The sequence below is a fragment of the Siphateles boraxobius genome, unplaced genomic scaffold, assembly GCF_051911475.1.
Source record: "Siphateles boraxobius isolate OS27281-9 unplaced genomic scaffold, OSU_SipBor_1 24, whole genome shotgun sequence".
Taxonomy (NCBI): Eukaryota; Metazoa; Chordata; class Actinopteri; order Cypriniformes; family Leuciscidae; genus Siphateles; species Siphateles boraxobius.
The window spans coordinates 8,403,022-8,424,371 of NW_027508855.1; the positions used below are offsets into that span (position 1 = coordinate 8,403,022).

At 36.0% G+C, this 21,350-nt stretch overlaps 1 protein-coding gene across 3 annotated transcripts in view; it reads right to left on the reverse strand.

Moving 5' to 3' along the window:
• Window positions 1-19,169, reverse strand: part of npas2 (neuronal PAS domain protein 2) — a 74,822-nt gene extending 55,653 nt beyond the window's left edge. For 2 of the 3 annotated variants that reach the window (XM_077241209.1, XM_077241205.1), the window contains exon 1: window positions 18,732-18,951. The gene's annotated coding sequence lies outside the window, so the exon portion shown is untranslated. Of the gene's footprint in view, window positions 1-18,731 lie in introns of all 3 variants that reach the window. The other variant, XM_077241206.1, reaches the window with a different exon arrangement.
• Window positions 19,170-21,350: the final 2,181 nt, after the last annotated feature.

Here is a 21,350-nt window from a genome sequence, read left to right on the forward strand (position 1 = left end):
CCATCATTCCGATGACGCAATTAGTGAGACAACAACAAACCACCACTTGCTCCACACATATCTAATGTATTTTCCAAAAAATTTTCCCAATAAACCATAATCAAAATTAACCATATTGTTTTTATTTGCTAGCCACCATTTCTATCCCACATGTAAATGCGGCTCAGTCACCGCACATGTCATGGATTAATGTAGCCTACAACTCCAAACAAGTCTTGTGTGCATCCGTTTTTAAGGCCTTTTGACAGTCTGACATGAATAACAACTGAGATCAGTGTGACATGGCTTACAGCAGGGATCATGTTTTTACAGTCTGACAACCAAGAGTCGTAAACTATTATAAATCGTACAGTGTGATCAATTGCATGCAATTCATAATATGCAGAAGATATCAATGTTTGATTCCCGTTGTTTCAGTCAGTAAGCATGAGTTTAACCTATCTGTTTCTAATGTTGAGCCTTAAACAATATTAGGTCAGCTGGAGTAAAGCAGCAGTTTTCTTCAATCTCAGCGGACAGGAAAGTCTTAGACGTTTAAACCCCCACAGCCAGAAATACACCTCTAAAATGTATGATCATTTCACAGGAGGCCATCCTATTCTTTGAGCTGAGATAATTTCTGCTCTTAATTCCTCCATCTATTCACATGTGCTTCATCCTTCAGTCTATCCATCCATCTTTCTTTCTATTTATTCACTGAGCATTGTGTGTTGCAATTATCCACATATGCATCTCTTTTGCTGCTGTAGTAAACACACATTGTTCTTTTATAATTGTAATTATCTTAATGTGATCTGACCCAGCTAAATGAAAAAACTAATCATCGCGCATTAGATCAAGTAAAAGGGGCTGTTCATAAGTGTGTGTGTGTGTGTGTATTCTCTCAATACTGTCAAGAGTCATTAAAAGGATGCAGTGTTCCACCTACCCCTTTCTGTTATGTGTGGAAAAGAGAATAAAGAGAGGCAGAAAGAAAAAGAGTGAGAGTGGGGGGTCTACAGAGTTAAGAGGGAAAAACACAAACTAATTAAGGGAAGAGAGACTATAATTAAAATGGCCTGTTTTTAATTTAACAGTGAGCTACTTTATATCAAACAGAACAGTGATCACTTAATTATACAGGCAACATCAGAGAGAGAAAGAGAGAGAGAGAGAGAGAAAGAAAGAGAGAGAGAGGATATGGGAGGGTGAGTTTAGTAAGATGTTGAGATTGTCTGCAGTGAATTCTATGTTCATTCTAGAGAAAATAATCAACCATATTGTTTTTATAACTGGAAAATTCATTCTTTACACTAAATATTTTAGTATGGAAGCCCTAAGAGGCTCTGCACTGATTTGTTTTAATATAATAATAATAATAATACTAAAATAATAATACAAACTTCAGTTGACACCATACAGAATGTAAAAACTCGATCCCGCTATGAACAAAGGGCTCTTCATTTCCTCTTCATTTCCATCTTAGGAATCCTGCTAACTGTCTTGTCCCTATTAAATAATCAAGTTATAATTAATAAAGTACCTTTATTAACTTTATTTACAATCCAATCATATTAGTTTTTCAGCATAATGAAAAAATGCACGTTTATGTAATGACTTAAAAATCCAAGTTGAAATATGTACTGTATATACACACACACAAAAGTATTAAAACCATCATTTCCTAACAGGTTCAAGAGATGACAGAGCTCAACCACAACAAAAACAGTATTGAGCATCAATTTGCCTAAAAGTGTCTTTAATCATGCATTTATTCTAACAGTAACAAGAACATACAAAGGTTTAAATTTCAAGAAAAATATTCCATTCTGCATTTTTCTAATACAAAAATCTTCCTTATAATTATATAACCAGACAAATTTAACTGAAAACTTTTCAAAAAATGTATTTCAAAATTTATTTTTGTATGTAATTTGTTCAAGCCCCTTTTAATTTAGCACAACTTGAGCTGCATTAACAAGTTTTTGTAAAACCCGATCATGTTCTGCTTGATTCGAGATGATCCAAAGAGCATCCTGAGCTTCAATGGAAGAAAATCTGACCTTATAAATGAGTTCACACAATCGATTTCATACATTTTATTATTTGATTAGTGCCCTTAATCTTAAATATTTCTAATTCATTTTATATTTTTCAAAATCCTAAATAATCTTTTTTTTTTCCAAGTTTAAATGGAAAACATCCTGTAAAAAATTATTGTAATTTTAACTGTGAAAGTGCAAGAGTAAAAACCTGTTAATTGGTTAACAGTCAATTCTTGCAATATACAGAGAAAAACTGTAATAGATCTAACCTTACATTTCATGCTGGTAAAAAGAACAAATAATCTTATAATTTACAGTGGAAAGCCATAAACTGATATTCCCAGATTCCCTCACATTTGATGGTTTTTAATTTTATTAATAATGTTTCTTTAGTTTTTTTTTTTTGTTATCAGTTATGTATGTTAGGGTTTTATGTTACATATTATGTTGCTTAAATTGTTTATTGCATTATTTTAGTGCCATATATGTGTTACCCTGATGGTGTTTTTTATTTTTAAGTTATGCACCTTCTATATATTATTCTTAACCTCAACTTGAGAAAAAGCTATATAGTGGAGCAGGGATGGCATATTTTTGTTGGCTAAAACCCGGAAATGAGTTCCCATTTTAGCACTTCCAGTGCCGTCGCCACAAAGTCAATGGGTTTTTTGTTAAATGCTTGAAATAAGGTCTGTGGTGAACACAAGCTCAAGATAGTTGCACGTTTTATTCTACGATATAACATACATCAGTAATATTGTCAGTATTGGTTGCTAGGCAGATCTAGGCACAGCAATTCTTTTAATAAAACAAAAACTCAAAATAACAAGATACCTAGAACATGAACAGAACAACCCATCGATATCTAACGAAGACAGATGAACTGAGGAAAACACAAAACTTAGGGTACGTTTACATGACATCGACATGCTTAAAACGGAGAAGTTTTTCCTTTGAGTTTTCAGCGTACAGACAACTCCAATGTCAAAACGTTCCCTATTCACATTGATCTGCGAAAACGGCTAAAAACGCTGTATTTTGCATCCAGGCCATTAGATGATGATGAAAAACTATAGACTGAACACGTAATACGCATGTGCATGACATAATCATCTTCAGAGATTTGTGATTTTGTTGTTTACACGGAGACCGTTTTGAAAACCGTTTTGAAAACTTTGCATTTTCCGGCACCCAAAACGTTTCATGTGTTAACAGCCCCTTAAACACACAGACCAAACCAATCAATGAAATGAATCACAGGTGCAAATGCTAATCAAACAATGAAACCGATGAAAACCAAGGAAACTGAACTAAAACACGAAAAAAAACTAAAGCAAACACAGATAAACCCTGACAAATAGCTTTTACTTGTCTTGTAAAAGGCGGTTGCCAACAAGTGTCTAAATAATATATAGGTTGTCAGGGACATTAAACGTGATCAGCCAAACAGGTGAACTCATGTACAAGTCCACTTTCACAGCCACGTTGAGTTTATAATCGCACTCTTGCAAACTATTATAACACAATCTTTTTTATGGTCTCATACTTTTGGACCCCGCTATGCACACGCACATATCCAGATAACATTATATTTGAACACATTTTGTAATGTTGCCAGAGGGACAATTTGAAATGTACCCTGATTTGATTGCTAGGTCCACTCCTCAAATACTGGTCCGGTCCCATAATGCAATTCAGCGTTGGTAATAAAGACAGTTGCAGCTGCAGGTAAGACAGTCCAAAAGCAGCAAACTTTATTACTGCTTTTTCTAATCGTCAATTTAATAACCTACCAAACCATCTTAATATTTGATATGATACAGGCTGTATTAATTTATCAAACTTGTATTTAAAAGGCCCTTTGGCTAATGCTGTAATGTCTTTAGTGTAATGACTGTTGTGGTCTCCTCTCATTAGTCTATAATTAAAGAACCATCAATCTCTCCAATGAGCACCAACATAGCATAAATAATTTACTTGTATATTCAAAACTTTCATTAGATTTCATTAATATTAACCACTCAAACAATCCCTACAGTCCTGCAAAACACATTGAGAAAGCGAGAGGCTTTCAGTGAGAGAGAGGCACAGAGACATGAGAGAAAGATTATAACTCTATGCAACGAGCGATAAAATTATTATTTATGCTGGCACACATACAAAATGCACTCAGAAATCACACACACACACTATTGGATAATCAATGTTTTGCATAAAAGCAACAAAGACTTGTACTGAGAACATTATGACATCAGCATGACATCATGACCCCACATCAGTATACCCGAGGTGACGTTTGTTTATGCGTTTCATTTTTGGGATATCTGTAAGATGACACATAGGACCTATGGCTGTCCCTTGCCTTTTAGCAAACAGGAAAACAAACAAGACAATACAGTCAAAGTGAGTCATGAGCTACAACATTGGTCAGTAGCTGCACATTGCCATCTTAAACTGAAGAGAGAAAAAATGACACCCACACCAATAAACTTAAATCCCCCTTTAAATTTTTGTGTAGGCAAACATTTGCATAAGGCTGCTTGGCAATAGAAACGCTGAAAATATCGGAGAAATGAATATATGCCAGCTAATATTAGCAAATAGTCAGTTAAACAAACCACAAAACCAAAGTTCAGATCTGAATCTCTAGCACTGGATCCACACCCAAGCTGGCTGAACACAGATTGAGAGAGCAGCCTGTCAGATATCCCATAATGCATCATTGTATCCACAGCAAGCCCTAACACACAGATAAAGGTTAGCATTCACACAAACATGAAATACTGTTGTAAAAGTTAGCAAGTGTTATTTTAAATTTTATTTCAAAGCTCCATTAATTTAAATCAATTTTTGAACATTATTTTAATACTTATCAATAATTACGGTTTTCAATTTCTTACTATTTTATAAATTATTGCTCTACATGCTCTTTGTTCTGTGTAAATTCTATAAAAAAGTTCTACTTAAATTCTGCTGATTTGTCTCAAGATAATCTTGTGTCAGTAATGTTTTGCAGCTTTTGCCATCCTTTTTTATTGTTCGTTTTGTTTTATGGTTGTATAATTTCTGACTTCTTACTAATTTTCTGTATGTAAAGAAAACATGTTAAGAAGAACAATGTAACGAATACTTCACACCTTTTATTTAAAAAAATATATTAAAAAATATTTACAAAAAAATGCATTTATTATATCAGTGTGTGTGTGTGGTGAGGCCAAAAGTTTTCATGGCAGGAAAAAACTGTCCAGCAGACAAAAATCCAGTACAGCTACAGGTTTTCCAGGTCAGGAAGACACTTTTCAAACCACAATTGAAACGTCTAAGTTTCAGTTTTGCACCACCAATCTATCCTTCTATTTTCTGATTCCAAGTTATCCAGCCACTGACTATACTATAATTCATTGTGGGTCTCTAAGGTGGTGGTTAGTATTAGGTTCTTTGAAAGATGTAATCTTATCTGACTACAAAATCTCTTCCCACATCACAACTGGGTCACTATTTTTCTTTTTGGTAACTGCTCTCACATGATGCTGTTTGAGTAATGGCAACCTCTCTTACAAGACAGTGTTAAACAGCTGTTTGGTTGACTAGGTACCTTTACTCTTTTGAACTAGTTGTTAATTAGTTGAATTATTGTTTTTGTAGGCTTTATATGAGCCCACAAGTACATGCTCAGAATATATGTCTCTCTCTTCCTTTCATTGGTTTGCTTGATTTTGTCTTTTCCAATGGTCTGATGACATGGATGGTCCTTGAGGTGCTCTCTTTTGGGTCTTGGCTTCAGTTATCACCCTCAGAACCTGGTCACGGTACCAACCTGGTCATTTCATCTCCTGGATGTCCACTCTCTGACCAAGTGCTCTTCTGGTCTTACACCAGTTTCCATTTTGTATGTGAATCTTGCTGCCCCATCCGTTTCATGTGATCCTCCACTATGCCTGCTTGCACCTCCACCATCATGGATCTTATGCCAGATTCTGCTCAAATCAACCTTTTTTGTTCCTCAGCTTCATTCCAGCCTCCTCCACTCCATCTCTTGATGGATAAAGGCAGTTTTAGGGGAAAATGTGCGTATTCACTGAAATAAATTGTGTAGGATTCACTTTGAAACAGCTTTCACAGGTAATTGCTATAGTAAATATCACAAATAATTACAAAGCAAGTAACACATTGAATTAAACATGAATGTTTGAAGTAGAAAGATTAAAATAGTATTTTTTGTGAAACATTCTCCAATAATATGCATTTTATTTACAACTTTAAACAAAAAAATTAACAGTGTTATTTATGGAAGCTTGTTTCGACCATTAACTTTTTATCTCACAATTCTACAAAAATTGCGAGTTTATTTAAAAGTTGATTTTTTTTTATTCCATTATCAAATGTTTAAATATATATATATATATATATATATATATATATATATATATAGACAAACATTTGGAATATGTGCACGTCATGGGGTGTCTCTGATTTTCTGATCTTACAAATAATACATTTTTAAATGTAAAATAATACATTTTTAGATATTTTATTTAGAATTCAATACAGTTATTCCCATTTCCGTTACATCAGATGATAATTAATGATAGCAAATGAATAGAAAACAGCTTATATATATCAAACAATAAAAGCAGTTAACAGTGAATAAATGCCATTTTATATCATGGAATTCATACACTCTTCCTCTGGTGTTAAAGATATAAATGGATTAATGCCTGGTTCACTGCTTAAATTACAAATATAGCTTTAGCTACATTACACCACATATTAATTTTTTAAATAAGAAAAAAACAACCTATTCATAATACATGGGAAAGTTAAAACGGTATATACACTTACTTTATTCAACAAGGATGATTTCAATGGATCAAAAGTGACAGTATAGAGCTTTATAATGTTCTTTGTAATACATGTCAAATAAATGATGTTCCTTTTAACTTTGTTCTTTCATTTCTGTTCAAGAATCCTGAATTTTTTTATCATGGTTTACACAAAATATTAAGCAGAGCAACTGTTTTCAACATTGATAATCATAAGAAATGTTTCTTGAGCATCAAATCAGCACTTTAGAATATTCCCTGTTTCCTGCATAGAGCTGTTAGATAGTTTCATTTAATTGACATACATAAAACATTTTTTTTTTTACTGCAAAAGATTCACTTAATGAACATGAAACACAATAGTTTTCACACAACGGTGGACACTTCGGCGATGGTGCAGAATTTTCATGAGTCAGCCATAACATTTAACATACAAAAAAAGCCCAATGCTACACAACCAGCACCCCACCAAACAGATGAACTGTAATGGAATTAAGCCCAGCATGGACAGTAATAGTTTTAACCTGAACAGACTCTGATGTTCTAAGCAGTGGTAAGAATAGGACTAACCTAGAAACCTGGATAAATAAACACCCATGCTTACGGAACAAGACCCCACTCAAGCCCATGAAAGTGCATGGATTAAAAGAGGTCTTAACCTGAAATAGTCATCCATGCATGGACATATGTATACACACACACACACACACACACACACACACACACACACACACACACACACACACACACACACACACACACACACACACACACACACACACAAAATGGCATGTTGTTCAGGAAATGTTTGTATTGTTTGAGTATTTTTGTAAATTTTTGAGTATATGGAATGGAACTGTGAATATATGGAATGGAAATCTCAATATACAATTCATGTTCAACAAAATGTTGCTGAAAGAACATTATGAACCATTCTCGAAAGAATTTACAAATCTCTTATGGAAATTTTGGCTGAAATAGCACCCCAGGTAGAAGCTGATGATATACAAGTGAATAATATGGGTGCACATTATGTATCACTTGTATATTGGGGCTGCTGTGGATGGTTCCTGTGAGGTGGAAGCCATGTTTCTTTCTGTATTCATTTTTGCCTGATAAGCAGTAAAGTTCCCCGCATTCGGTCTTCCACGATGAAATGGTGAATTAATTTCTCCATTGGTAGAACTCTATTGAATATGGTTACCAGTATTTTGTCTCGTACATCCATTGCATGGTGTTAGCTAGTCATTATTTTGGATTGCTGCTACTAGATTTCTTGCAGACTCACTCATAGTTCAACATGTGTATGGAACAATCACACATGAAAAACACAAGATGACACTTTAATGACGTCAGATTTCATGTTTCAGTCTATTTATTCAGACTTTCCTTTTAAATATTCTCAGTTTTCATTCCATATAATTTGAATTTTAAACAATATTCAGACTTAATTCCATTTATTCACAATCTCATTCCATTCCATATACTCTCTCTCTCTGTGTGTGTGTGTGTGTGTGTGTGTGTGTGTGTAGAGAGAGAGAACTTAATCACAGCTGGAGATCGGTCTGCTTAAATGGGTCATATTTTTATCATTACTTTTTTCCGCTTAGAATTCTATTAAAGTTTTTTGTTTTTGTTTTGTTTTTCATGACACCTTCCACCCTGTCCCCAAGACATTTTTTCTGTCAGTTTAATTTCAGTAAAAAGGTTATTTGGTCTGAGAGGGTACTTAGACAAAGCAAATAAAGCTATTCTATCTCAAAAAAAATCACAGAACATTTGATCCTCATGATATGATCCCCTTAAGGCTTCCTGTTTGCCTCCATCCGACCTCACACTGCATCACTCTGACGATTTCTCATAAGACAACGTTTTATATCAAGGTTTGCCAAAAGTATCTCTGAGGCAGCATGCTCAAACAAACCCACACATGCACACTATCAAATACACAGACACACTTGTATCTAAAGAAGGGAGATCAAATAAATAAAAAAGAGCAGAGGGACATTTATTTGCTCCTTAATCATGCACCCATAGGCAAATTACATAAAAAGGAGAAAAACTTAGGCTGGGGGAAATCGGAGGGGAAGGGGGGCATAGAAAGAGAAAGAGACCTAGAGGAAAAGAGAGAGAGAGCGCATAAAGGAGAGAGGAGGAGGGATGTGGGGAGAGAGGCATTTGAGCAGAGAATGACGTATGTATGAGCAGTTATATAATCATGCGCTGAACATTGCGTATGTCACCATTAGAAGGTTACAGAGAGCAACACGAATACCAGACATTCTCTCTACAGTCATGTGCTGCATACTTCCACTCGCTTAACGTACTCATGAAGCACAGTACAGCTGTTCCTGCCCCGCTAGACCTTCTACGACCATTAAATCCGTACTTAGAGAGACTTATCTGTCCCGACACCAGCTCACATCCCCAAAGTGCTCTGACTGGGAATTTCTGTCAGTGCTGCTGAAATCTGGCAGTGGACTTGGTTTTTGGTCCATATTTACTCCCCTCAAACCTGTATGGCATGGTTTTCTCCATCAAACACAAAAAGAGATGTTAGAATGTTTACACTGCTCTTTTACATACAAAGAAAGTAAAGTCAAGGACAAAAAAACAACAACCACTTGTGTTTAAAAGTGTGGTGTCAGTTAAATTAACACTTTTATTCATAAAGAGCGCATTAAATTGATCAAAAGTAACAGTAAAGACATTTGAACTGTTACAAAAGATTTATATTTTAAATAAATGCTGTTCTACTGAACTTTCTATCCATCAAAGAATACTGAAAAAAGTGTAATAAAAATATTCCACTCAAATATAAATCAGCAACAATGATAATAAGAATTGTTTCTTGAGCACCAAATAAGCATTATAATGATTTCTGACATGTGACACTGAAGACTGGAGTAATGATGCTGAAAATACAGCTTTGCCAGCACAGGAGTACTTTACATTTTATGATTTATTAAAAATAAAACAGTTCTTTTAAATTGTAAATATATTTTGCAATATTACTAATTTTACTAAATAATAATAAATATTATTATATTATTATACATTTAAATATTATTATGATTTTAATAAAATGGAGACTAAAAATAATCTTTCAAATCCCACACTTTTGAACAATGTTTAAGTAGTTCATATTACTTATTCACTATATCAGCTCTTCTAAAGCCATATGATAGCTTTGAGCGAGAAACTAGTGATTTCATAATTTCATTATTATTGTAAATCTCTCCATTTAGAAAATGGCAGGCAAATTCTATCGCTTCAGATAGAATAAAATAATCCCTAACGTTTCTGCATTACAATGTATATGCAACCTCTTCATCTTGAATCTAGGACATTTGAATTTTGACATAATATTTATGGTTTGCTTAAAGACCATGAGTTGCCAGTGACTTTTGCAAATGGCCATTGAGAATCCTTTAAACCTTGAATGACTTTGAGAGTTATCTGGCACATGCCACTCATCGTCATCGCTAAATAAAATGGCTGGATGCAATTCTCACATGATAATCACAATACATTTCCATTTAGTGCGTCATGCCCCCTTTCCCTGTGACACTGACATTGTGCAGAGCTACAAACGCATATTACAAGCATACATACACACAATATACACTAAAATGACATTAAAGCAACAAAAAGTAAAGCAACAAGAATTCACGTTTTTAATGAGTTGGCCACGATTCCAGTGATGAGTGTTGATAAAAGTTAAACCATACACAATTTAGGATAAATAAACACCCAATATAGTACATGTAACTTAACATTGCCAGTGAACAGAAAAGCATTCATGTCCAATAGTAAGTGACTAATGCAAAATATGAACATGGCTGATGGTGGTAGTAGTGTCCTAATTCCAAATCTGTGACATATCCTGCTCTGTGCTGGCTCTGCACTTTGATATGATCACTGCAAATAACAAATGTGGGTCAAAAACATAAGCATACTGAAACTAATGAGGCACAACAGAGAAATTCTGAGCATGATTCTGGCCTTGCAGCAGAGCACTTTATCAATGAGCTTTCTTCTCATCCAAGAATTTATAATCATGGCTGGAGGTGGTTGTGTAAATCGGCTTTTTCAAAGTAGATTCAGCACCAGCTTTTAACCTTCGTTTCTCATTTATTACCCCGATAGAGAGAGGCGATAATGTCGAAGTATAGCAATGACTATGTTGGAAATTAGAGTTTTAGACTAAGGGTATATTCCAATCACCCAACAGTGTCCTGTGCATTCAGCCATTTTAACTGGGAATCCAAATTGTAGTGAGCGCAGCATACACTACTATTCAAAAGATTGGGGTCAGTAAGTTACTTTAATTGATACTTTAATTCAGCAAGGGTGCATTAATTTGCTCAAAAGCGACAGTAAAAGAAATTTATAATGTTACAACAGATTTCCATTTCAAATAAATGTTGTTCTTTTGAACTTTCTATTCACCCAAAAACCCTGAAAAGAAGTGAAGCACCAAACTAGCTTATTAGAATGATTTATGAAGAATCGTGTAACACTGAAGACTGCTAATTGCTACTAAAAATTCAGCTTTGCCATGACAGGAATAAATTGCATTCATATGAATCACTATCTTTCTATCTATCTATCTATCTATCTATCTATCTATCTATCCCTGTATACATTGGATTGATTTTAAAAACTTTAAAATGTACAGTGAAGTGTGTACTAAGCACTAGAAATAGAAGCATCGGATCTGGACTCAGTATCAGCAGATGCCCAATATTCAAGGACTCGGATCAGATCGGGGGCACAAAAAAACTTGATTGGGACATTCCTAGGCATCACACCTGAAACTAATCTGTGCGACTGTCTTGTCTGTGTCTGATGAAGTGCAGGGTACTCTAAACAAACAGATTTAATCAAATAAAGTGAACTTCTACATATCCCCTAAAGGAAGAAGCGAATGCCACAGGCTTAAACCACTGTAGATTTCTTATCAAACTCTCAATCAGTCTTTGCGTCATTTAGTTGGTATAAAGCCCTGAAAAGGCTGTTTACAGAAAGTACATGGCAAATTACAAGCAGTGTGTGTGTGTGTGTGTGTGTGTGTGTGTGTGTGTGTGTGTGTGTGTGTGTGTGTGTGTTTATACCGTTTGTACAGTATAAAAACCATTGTGTCTATGGAAAGTCCCCATAAAACATGGAAATCTAACATTTTGGGGGCCTGAAAACGCAAATGGGTTTTAAAGTGCACGTTTTTGAAAACTACACCGTTATTGTCTTTGTGTAAACTACAAAAATGCAAATTTGTGAAAATGGTGACATCATGCGCATAAGTATTAAGGGTTCAGTCTATAGGCGCATATCTAATGACCTCACCAACTAATGATTCATGAATAATATATTGGTTTCAATCATTTTCGCAGATCTGTGTGATGATCACTTTGACGAAGTGTACCGTTTTTAATACATCATTGTGGTGTAAATGTGTAAAGTTATGAACAGGCAGACAACGACTCTGAGAGGCTTATCAGAGAGAGAGAGCAGCATTGTTTATTGTATTGTATATGTAGTTTTTGTTAAATGGCTGCTTTTACTTGTTACACTTTTACTTATTGGTAATGGTTAATGTAAATAGAAAATTTGCTAAAAACAGTTTTTCAAGATGATATGGAGCAGATGATATATACAGTCTACCTCTCAACAGAGTTCTACACATGCACACTCCATCATTTGCATATTTTAAATATCCTAAGTTAGCTAACAATATATTCTCATTTAACCATGTTTAATTCTGCAGTATTCATCAGATATTTCCCCCACAACAGCACACAAATCTGGCGTGCTCAGGGCCCCGTGCCTGCCTTTTGACAAAGGTTAGCATTTACTAATAGGAATGAAAGAGTTAGAGGATGTAAATGAGAGTCAGAGTGAAGATCAAAGAAAGGAAATGTAAGTGATGCCTCAAAGTGTTTGTGAAACATGAATGGTGGAATTGATTAAATTGACTCTAACTGATTAGAGTGAGAGGAAGGACAGAGCACTGAAGAAACAAAATGGAATGAGAAGGCAAAAGGCACATGACATTTCTTTGGATTAAAAGGAGTATTAAAAGAATATGTGAAAAATTTAGCAATATGCAAAAAAGGAAATGAAAGAGGCAGATAACTGAAGAGCCCAGTGTTTAACTGTGTAGTGGTTTTGACAGTAGCAAAAAAATCTATCCAAGAACAGTACTGCCCTCAAACTATGTTTCACAACCTTGAGCAGATATCATTTACACTGAATTTATCTGCCAAACTTCTACAACCTGGATGACCCATAGGCACAGAACGGCCGCGAGTTCAAGAAACATACATGGCTGTGGAAATCATAAATTTGATGTCTATGCTCCTAATTACTAAAAAAAAAAAAACATAACAAATGTTCAAGATAGTGGTTTTCTAGGCTTTATGTCGAATGTCACATCTCATCGCATCTGCTCGTCGGAGAAATTGTTAATAGCAGTATGAACTGACAGCCATATCTATGGACTTTAAAGGTAATTCTCTAAACTATAGCTAGTTATTTTTCTATTGTTGGTGTGTGATGGAGAGACCTTGAAGTAGTCTTCCATCGCTGTTTTTAATGTGTTCTTACTGTTTATATGCATTTTATAATATTTATGTGGGGTTTGCTATTTTACATTTCTTTTAGTAGCTGAGTGGGCGTGGCCTTAAACTATCTATCTAGGCCAGACAGATTATGATTTGAGTAAATATGAACATGGTTATTGTAAAGCTACTTGAGCACACTGAAACTCTGGGTTCAATAGACCTTATTCAAAGCAGCGCTATGCCAGGGATGGACTTACTATGTTTTCAATGGCATCCGCAAGCTTATAAAGCTCCTAGATCCCTTTTCCACAGCTCATGTTGTCTGTTGTTTAGACTACATAAATTTCATGGAAATATATTTTTGCAGCGTTTCATCAGCAGAACAATCCAAAAACACATTAAATAACAGTACAACCCACTAAAGAGATGAATGTCTATCCCTCACAGCCTCGCTTTCATTCCCGTTAAAAATCAAAGATTGCGCTGCTGTGAATAAGGTCATACAAAGCACATACAAAAAAAAAACAACACCTGAACTGGAAGCGATGCGACCTGTTTGACAGAATACAGAAGTTGCACACGAGCATTACCCCAATGTCGCTACCAACAATCTTACATACTGTAACCTTAGATCACTGCACTGTATCTCACTTAACCAGTCATCTAGGCATGACAAAATGACTTTTACAATCTGTTTACAGGGTACAGTTTTATAAGTTTACAGTCAAACTATAAATCCACCTTGTACAGACTACCAGGAGGCTTCACAAACAAACTGAAAATTCATCACAACTGCCACTAGGGGGCTAATTTAGATTGTTTTCGTTTAAATTTACATAAATAACAAAGTGATATACACAACTATTCAAGACATTTTATAATTAATGTATTTCCTGGAAATCACACTTTGATGTCATGCTCTAGCTTTCTAGCAGAATTCCCAAACTTTTTTGTCCACCAAACCCATTTGACCTAAAATATTTAGGCCTATACTTGAATAGCCCCTGAGATTTTAAGTTAATATATTAATAAATCACATGTTCATGGCTCCATACTGGTGACATGACATGCAGGTAAATAAATACAGTATTACTGCAAATTATTTGGATTGTTTTTCATAAAAAAAAGTATTTATTCATTTTTATGATTTAATTAGTAGCTTTTCATAAGCTCACAATTTATTTTGCAAAAAAAATTGTTCAGAAGAATGAAATGCATACAGGTTTGGAATAACATATTTGAATTAACTCTTTAATCTTAACCATTGTATCTTAAAACAAGCCACAACTAAAGTGTCAGGCTCATTTGTTAACATTAGTTAAGTTACTGTACTGATCTTTGTTTATGTTAGTTAATAAAAATCCAGCTGTTCATTGATTGTTCGTGTTAGTTACAGTGCATTATGAAGACAACAAATACAACTTTCGATTTTAATAATGTATTAGTAAATGTTGAAATGCCCATTAAATAAGATTAATAAATGCTTTAGAAGTGTTGTTCACTCTTAGTTCATTAACTAAAATAGTTAACTCATAAAACCTTATTGTAAAGTGTTAGGTATACCGATTATGTTTTATACAAGCTCCAGGCTTCTCTCTCTGCAATTATACAGATGTTTTTCCCCATCATTTTTTCTTTCTTGTTTACTTTCTCTCTCCCTTTCATTTTAAACATTCTCTACCTATCTTGCTGAGTCATTTTTTTTTATCTGTCAACTCAGTTTTTAATTTTCAATCTCTGCCCTCACGGCTGTAAATCTGACACAGGATTTGAACATTCACCACTGCGCTGAGAGCTCTTAAAGGGCCGGCGCTTCTCTTAACGTGCTCAGGCACAGCAGCAGCGGCTCACTGCCATTTCTGCCTGCCAAGTCACAATGACATGCTTGCCTGCGTGCTGGGGCGAAGCTTGCAGGCCGTGCCCCAGTAACCCAGTTTCCCCAGTGCGAAAGCTCCGTAACAGCCCAGCAGAGGCCACTGTGTCATCTGTTACCTAACACACACACCTGAAGGGATGTACCCGTCATATGCCCTCAGCAGTCAGCACCCACCACACCAAGTTTCCGCTGAGGTTTTCATCTTTGGTCTAATGAGAACCTTTATTCAGAACCATTTAGCATTTAGAGCAGAACAGGGACCTTCTAACTGCCCACACAGCACAACAGATATAAAAGACTGAACGAAGAAAACGAGTTAATAGAACATGAAAGAGATAAAGCCTTTCAAAATACACCTGTATTACGAGGTTACAATGGCTTAATCAGTGAATGGCAAACTCAAGATGAGCCAATCAAGAGCCAGGTAAGTACTAAGTTTTGGGGAAAAGGAGAATCACAGAGGCTTTATTCGAAATTGCCCCTTATATCCTCATTCACTATTCCCTACATTACTCCACTAATAATTAAAGTCCACTAAATTAATTAATGAAAACAAGAGAGCGAATACGGACAATGAGTGCTCTGGAAGTGTTGCGGACACCATGCAGAATTAATTTGATGCACACAGTGGATGGGTATTTGTACACTCACGATTGAGGTGCATTATGGGGTTAAATGAGTACACTCGATAATGCCCACTATGTTTAGGACGTCACTATAAATGGCTGTCCCTTCAAATAGTGCACTATATAAGGTTAAAGGACTGCAAACAACATCCTTTTCTTGATCTTGACCATTAATCAATTTACTAGCACACATATAACAGTCTAATTTAATGTGAGACACAGCAAAGTTACAAAATGTTTGTATCTAAATTAGCATATCAATTCATTACATCAAGTGACCACTGGTTGATGATCAGCGCATTACTAACGTGTCTAATTAATTGCTAACTTAATTAGCAATGACAGGCTGATTCACAATCTTTCTCTTTCAATCTCCCATCCCTACACACTCACAAAAGACAGATCAAATAAACAGTCATGACGCACTAAAATAAAAATTAAAATAAAGTGTATATCTAACAAGAATGGAGCATTCCATGTTTTTAATGGAATATTTATAATGGAGTATGGAGGATTTATTATAAATGATAAATCTGTGCACATCATTATTTTTTTCTTAAAATTTTAGTGCCTTCACAATCTTTGATCAAAATGTCTTCCTCTCCCTCTTGCTCAGCGACATTCTCTTCTCTTCGTGTTTGCAGGGGCAGACAAACTGTCACTCACATCAAATCAATTCCCGATCTACAAAATCAAGTTATGCCCTACATTTTTTTCTTGTTCGAAAAGGACCAGGATTGAGAGAAATTTTTGAGAGGGAATGAATGAGGTGAAAGTTCAGAGTTTTGAAACCAGCTGCACTGCTTTTCATCTAATGGGACATCTGATGGATATAATACTCTTGTTCAAGGGAGATCTGAATCTGTTCTAAGTGTTGCCTAAAGCATAGACCACATGCTTATTTCATTCTGCACCTGCTTCCAAAAACACTGTTCAAAAAGTTCTTGGATCATTAAGCACATCATGTGTCAAATAAGTGCTCTGTGTGCAGAAGTACAAATAGTTTTGAATTCGACCCATGTTGTGACCATATTTCCCACTCTACTGTTCTGTTCATTTATAGCACTTTTTCACGCACAAATCACTACAGAGCAGTGCAGCATCAAGCAGAGGTGTGTTTCCCAAACGCATTGTTAGCCAATTACGGTCGTAAGTTCCATTGAATTGTATTGAGACTATAGTTGGCTTTGGGAAACGCACCCCTGTATGATGCGAAGAGCAGCCATGGGGTGCCAGAACACCCATCTATCGGTGGAGAGGATGCAGAGTGAATATAGTAATAGTTAGGCAACCAATGGGCAAATCTGGACAGCATACCAGGTTTACACCCCTTCTCTTTTTCAAGAAACTCCACACGAATTTTAACAACCGCAGAGAATCATACCTTTCTTTTAACATTTCATCTCATCTGAAGAATAGTGATTTTTTACAGAATAGTGTCGCCATCACTTAATTAGGACAGTGCAGGGTGGGCACCATCAAAAAAAGCTTCTAGCTATAACAAAAAGGCCTACAAAAATATTTCAGAGCCTTTTTCAATGATGTACAACTGAGGGCAATGCTAAGTTAGACTGATTAGAAAAATTAAGATGATTTGCAATGCAACAGCTGTTCAAGTGAACCCTGCTTTCCTTGAGTTGCCACACTTTATCAAACAAAGTAAAACAAAATAAACCCTTTTGTTTGTGGTTTATTTTGATGATTTGTCACTTGAGATTATCTCAGGCAACCACAGAATAAAAAATTAAAACAATTAGATAGAGGACTGACAGCTGCTCTCGTGCTCTGCCAAGCACAGACATCTGTGGCTCATGCGCGTCACTGAGAGGTCGCGCGCGATGTAGCCTATATATAAAACTCCCGACGTATCAAACAGACAGCAAAGTCTTCATAGCACAATCTAATAAGTCAAACTACTTCCAACACACCACTACTAAAAATAATTTACAACTTGTGTATATTTATTAACTTTCTCCAGAACAAGCAACACCAACAAATTATCAACACACGAAATTAGCAAATAAGAGAGATCAAATAGCATTTTAGAGCAAAATTATTAATAATCACCAGAGAAGGGTGAGTTTAAATGAGAAAAAAACTGAACGAGTAACAACAGTGGACACATCGTCAGCACAGTGAACTTTTTATTCCACTCAACGAAATCCAGGGCATGACGTCACTGCCACCGGCTCATGATTCTCAAGTCATGTGTTACATAACTTGCAATCTTTTCATAAGGGCTTTTATTTTGAGGGTTATTACGTTCAAACTTTCAATTGGCATATCAGCATCATTTCACCAAAGCTTTTTATGACTTCAGTCCAAAGAAGCGGTAAAAGAAAACATACTAGACTAGACTAGATGTTACCCTGCCGTTCCTCTTGACCTCCATTAAAACACAGAGAGAGACGTCATCTCGGTCTGTCAATGAATGAATATGTAGGCTATATGCAGACTCACGGAGAGCATAATCTGCCCTCCATCTGACACATATAGATATCACAGTAACTGTCTTCATTCCTGGAATATATGTCATTTCAAGTGTAAAGAAACAAAGTACAGAGACTGTCCTAATCAATTAAGAAACAAATTCATTACATCATCACATCACTTTCTTATTACAAGAAAGACAAATTGACGTACAGTTCTCGCTATTAAAACCCTCACGTTCTTTGCAACTTTAACTGAAAGCTAAAAATGTCCATAGCACCAGGTAAACCCGTTATGGGCGCTTGCACCGGGCGCCTTTAACACAATGACACACTTCTTGTGTGCTCTAATTTCACAAACTAAACCAAGCAACAGCCAGCTGTACTCACCTAATCAGAGGCAGCAATGAGAACCCGACTTCAACCGAAAAGTTGCTAGGAATCTCCAGCGACGAGACACACCGAGAGCGTTTTTTGCGTTTCTTGCCGTACACATGAAATAGAGTTACATAACCGGCACCGTTTCTGTGGGCAATGAGTGACTTCCAGAGCGCTTTTTTCATTCACTGATGTTCATTTTCCAACGCACACACCTCATGCTTACGTCATCAGCCGTCGTTACACCTTAAAAGGAGCGAATGGGCGTGTCCGGACCGGATTCGCCAGAGTCGGCGGAGGGGAGCGCGCACACCCACCGCAGCGCGTGCTCGCCGGTCGGTCGGTCTCTCTCTCTCTCTCTCTTTTCTCAAACGTCTTGAACGACGGCCAGCGAATGTCATCGGCGGAGAATTAAGGAGGCCGTGTTTCTGTGAGGCAAGCTCTTCGTGTGGAAATAAAGGGGGGGCTTGAGTTACAGATCGGAGGAAATTTAGTAGATTTCCAGATTTAGATAGAATATTACAAATACCACATATATTAGAGTGAACGATGTTAACCCTATGGGACTAATTATGAAATTACAGCTAAAAAACAAATCACTTTATATTTTACATATATTTAAGGCTAAAATAATTTTCCAAAATTAGTTTTAACATAACTACATCTGAGATTTAACCCTTTTTTAGTCCTATTAGGGTAAATTATTTGTGGGAAAATTTCGGAAACCTTCGCACAAATTCAAATTAGGGGTGTAACGGTTCTTGGTAAAAAAAAAAATAGAACCATACCGTTCTCCATCAACGGTTCGGCACGCACTTGCACCGCGGTTCATCTATAATCTGATGACGCATACGCAACTGTGGTTTGTTGAAAATAACAATGCGTAAACAGACAGACAGAGGTCAACTAAAGTATATTCTGTCGATGGATAATATACGCATTCTGGCTTCCCAATACATTACAACAGCGATGATCAAAAATAGTGTACAAAACAGTCACTCATCGGCGTCGGGACCATTGTATATGGGTGGGACAAGACCCACCCACTTTTTAAGACCAATGATATTGGACCCACTCACTTCTACCGTCTCTAATTCAGCGCATAATCTGTTCACTTTTCAGAGCGCCGTCAGTCAAATTCATTCCACTTGAGAAAAGCCCTAATAAATTTAACTCCATTCCGCGTTTTAGCTGCAGCCTTGATTTCCACGCTTTGCCAAGGCAGCAATCTGCACGAGGATCTCATGTATTACAGAATTTTACCAGATAGAAAAACGTGCTCAGTTTAAATCTTATTTTAAGGTGAGGTCGACTTAAATTAACGGCAAAATTCAGCATATCATGCTCCTTCTATCACCTCACGTAGGCTACGTTACGTACAACAGTTTGAGAGCAGTAGGCTACTGCCTTTAACTTACATATCTTTGTAAAGCGACCTTGGGTGTTGGAAAGACACTATATAAATACAAATAATAATAATTATTATTATTAATAACCACCCAAACACATTTTAACACAAACTGCATGATAACAGTGCTTTGTGATAAAGTCAGTAATTAGTTAATGCCATATTACAAGGCTGAGGCATTCTTACACAAAAACGAACAAATTGCAAAAACGATCCATTTTCATTGGAAATTTAACTCAAACTGTTTACTTTCTCAGACAGATGCTGCTTCCCTCACTCCGGTAACTGTCCATGCTGGATCTGTCACTGTTGATTTAAAAAGTAATCACCAAAATAAGGCATTAGCATGAACGCATCCAGCTAGCCAGGCCTTTCTAGTGTACAGCTCCGATAGTGTTGCTGTCTGATAGAGATGTGCGCAGTTTGGGGCGCTAAAAGAATCGCCCATAGCTGACCTGATTGGAGCTCGCTGATTGGCTACAGATTATGTCAAAAAATTATATCTTAAATCAGCAATTGGCTAAACTGCTCCAGAGACCCGCCTTTCTGGGGCGATTTCTCCAGCGACTTTATTGTTAATTTTTGAATCTTAGTTGATTATTGGCTATTAGAGCTGATTTGGTTGCTGAGACGGAGACGCGCAGAGATGGTAAAAAACGCGCTGTTTGATTTGTGACCGTGCTGTGCTTATTCCATTCATTCGAGTAGCCTATCATATTGCACAAGGCTTAAAATAATTTAAATATACATACAATAATAGGCCTATACGATATCATATCGTAGAACTAACATGTAGTAGTAGCCTATTTGAGTTGATATTACTCTTGCCAAGCTCTGATTTAGAGACGGATTTGCGCTCGTTTCATTTTTACTTTCACTCATTCACTTCACTCATTATTGCATTTAGATGAAAAAAAATGTAGCCAGTTTGGCTTCGGGAACATACGGAAGTACGGAAGTCCTGAACAGCAACGTAAAAAAAAATTCTAGCATTTCGAGATTAAAGTCGAAATATTTCGAGATTAAAGTCGAAATATTTCGAGATTAAAGTCGAAACACTACGAGAATAAAGTCGTTGGTGGGGACTGTGGGTACGAGCACATCTGTGGAGCTTGGAATTCTATATAATTATTTAAAAAACAAATATTGCCACATTGATGGCTCACGAAGGTGTAGTTGTTCAAATAACATTTTTTTATTTTAAAATATAAAGAAATTGTAAC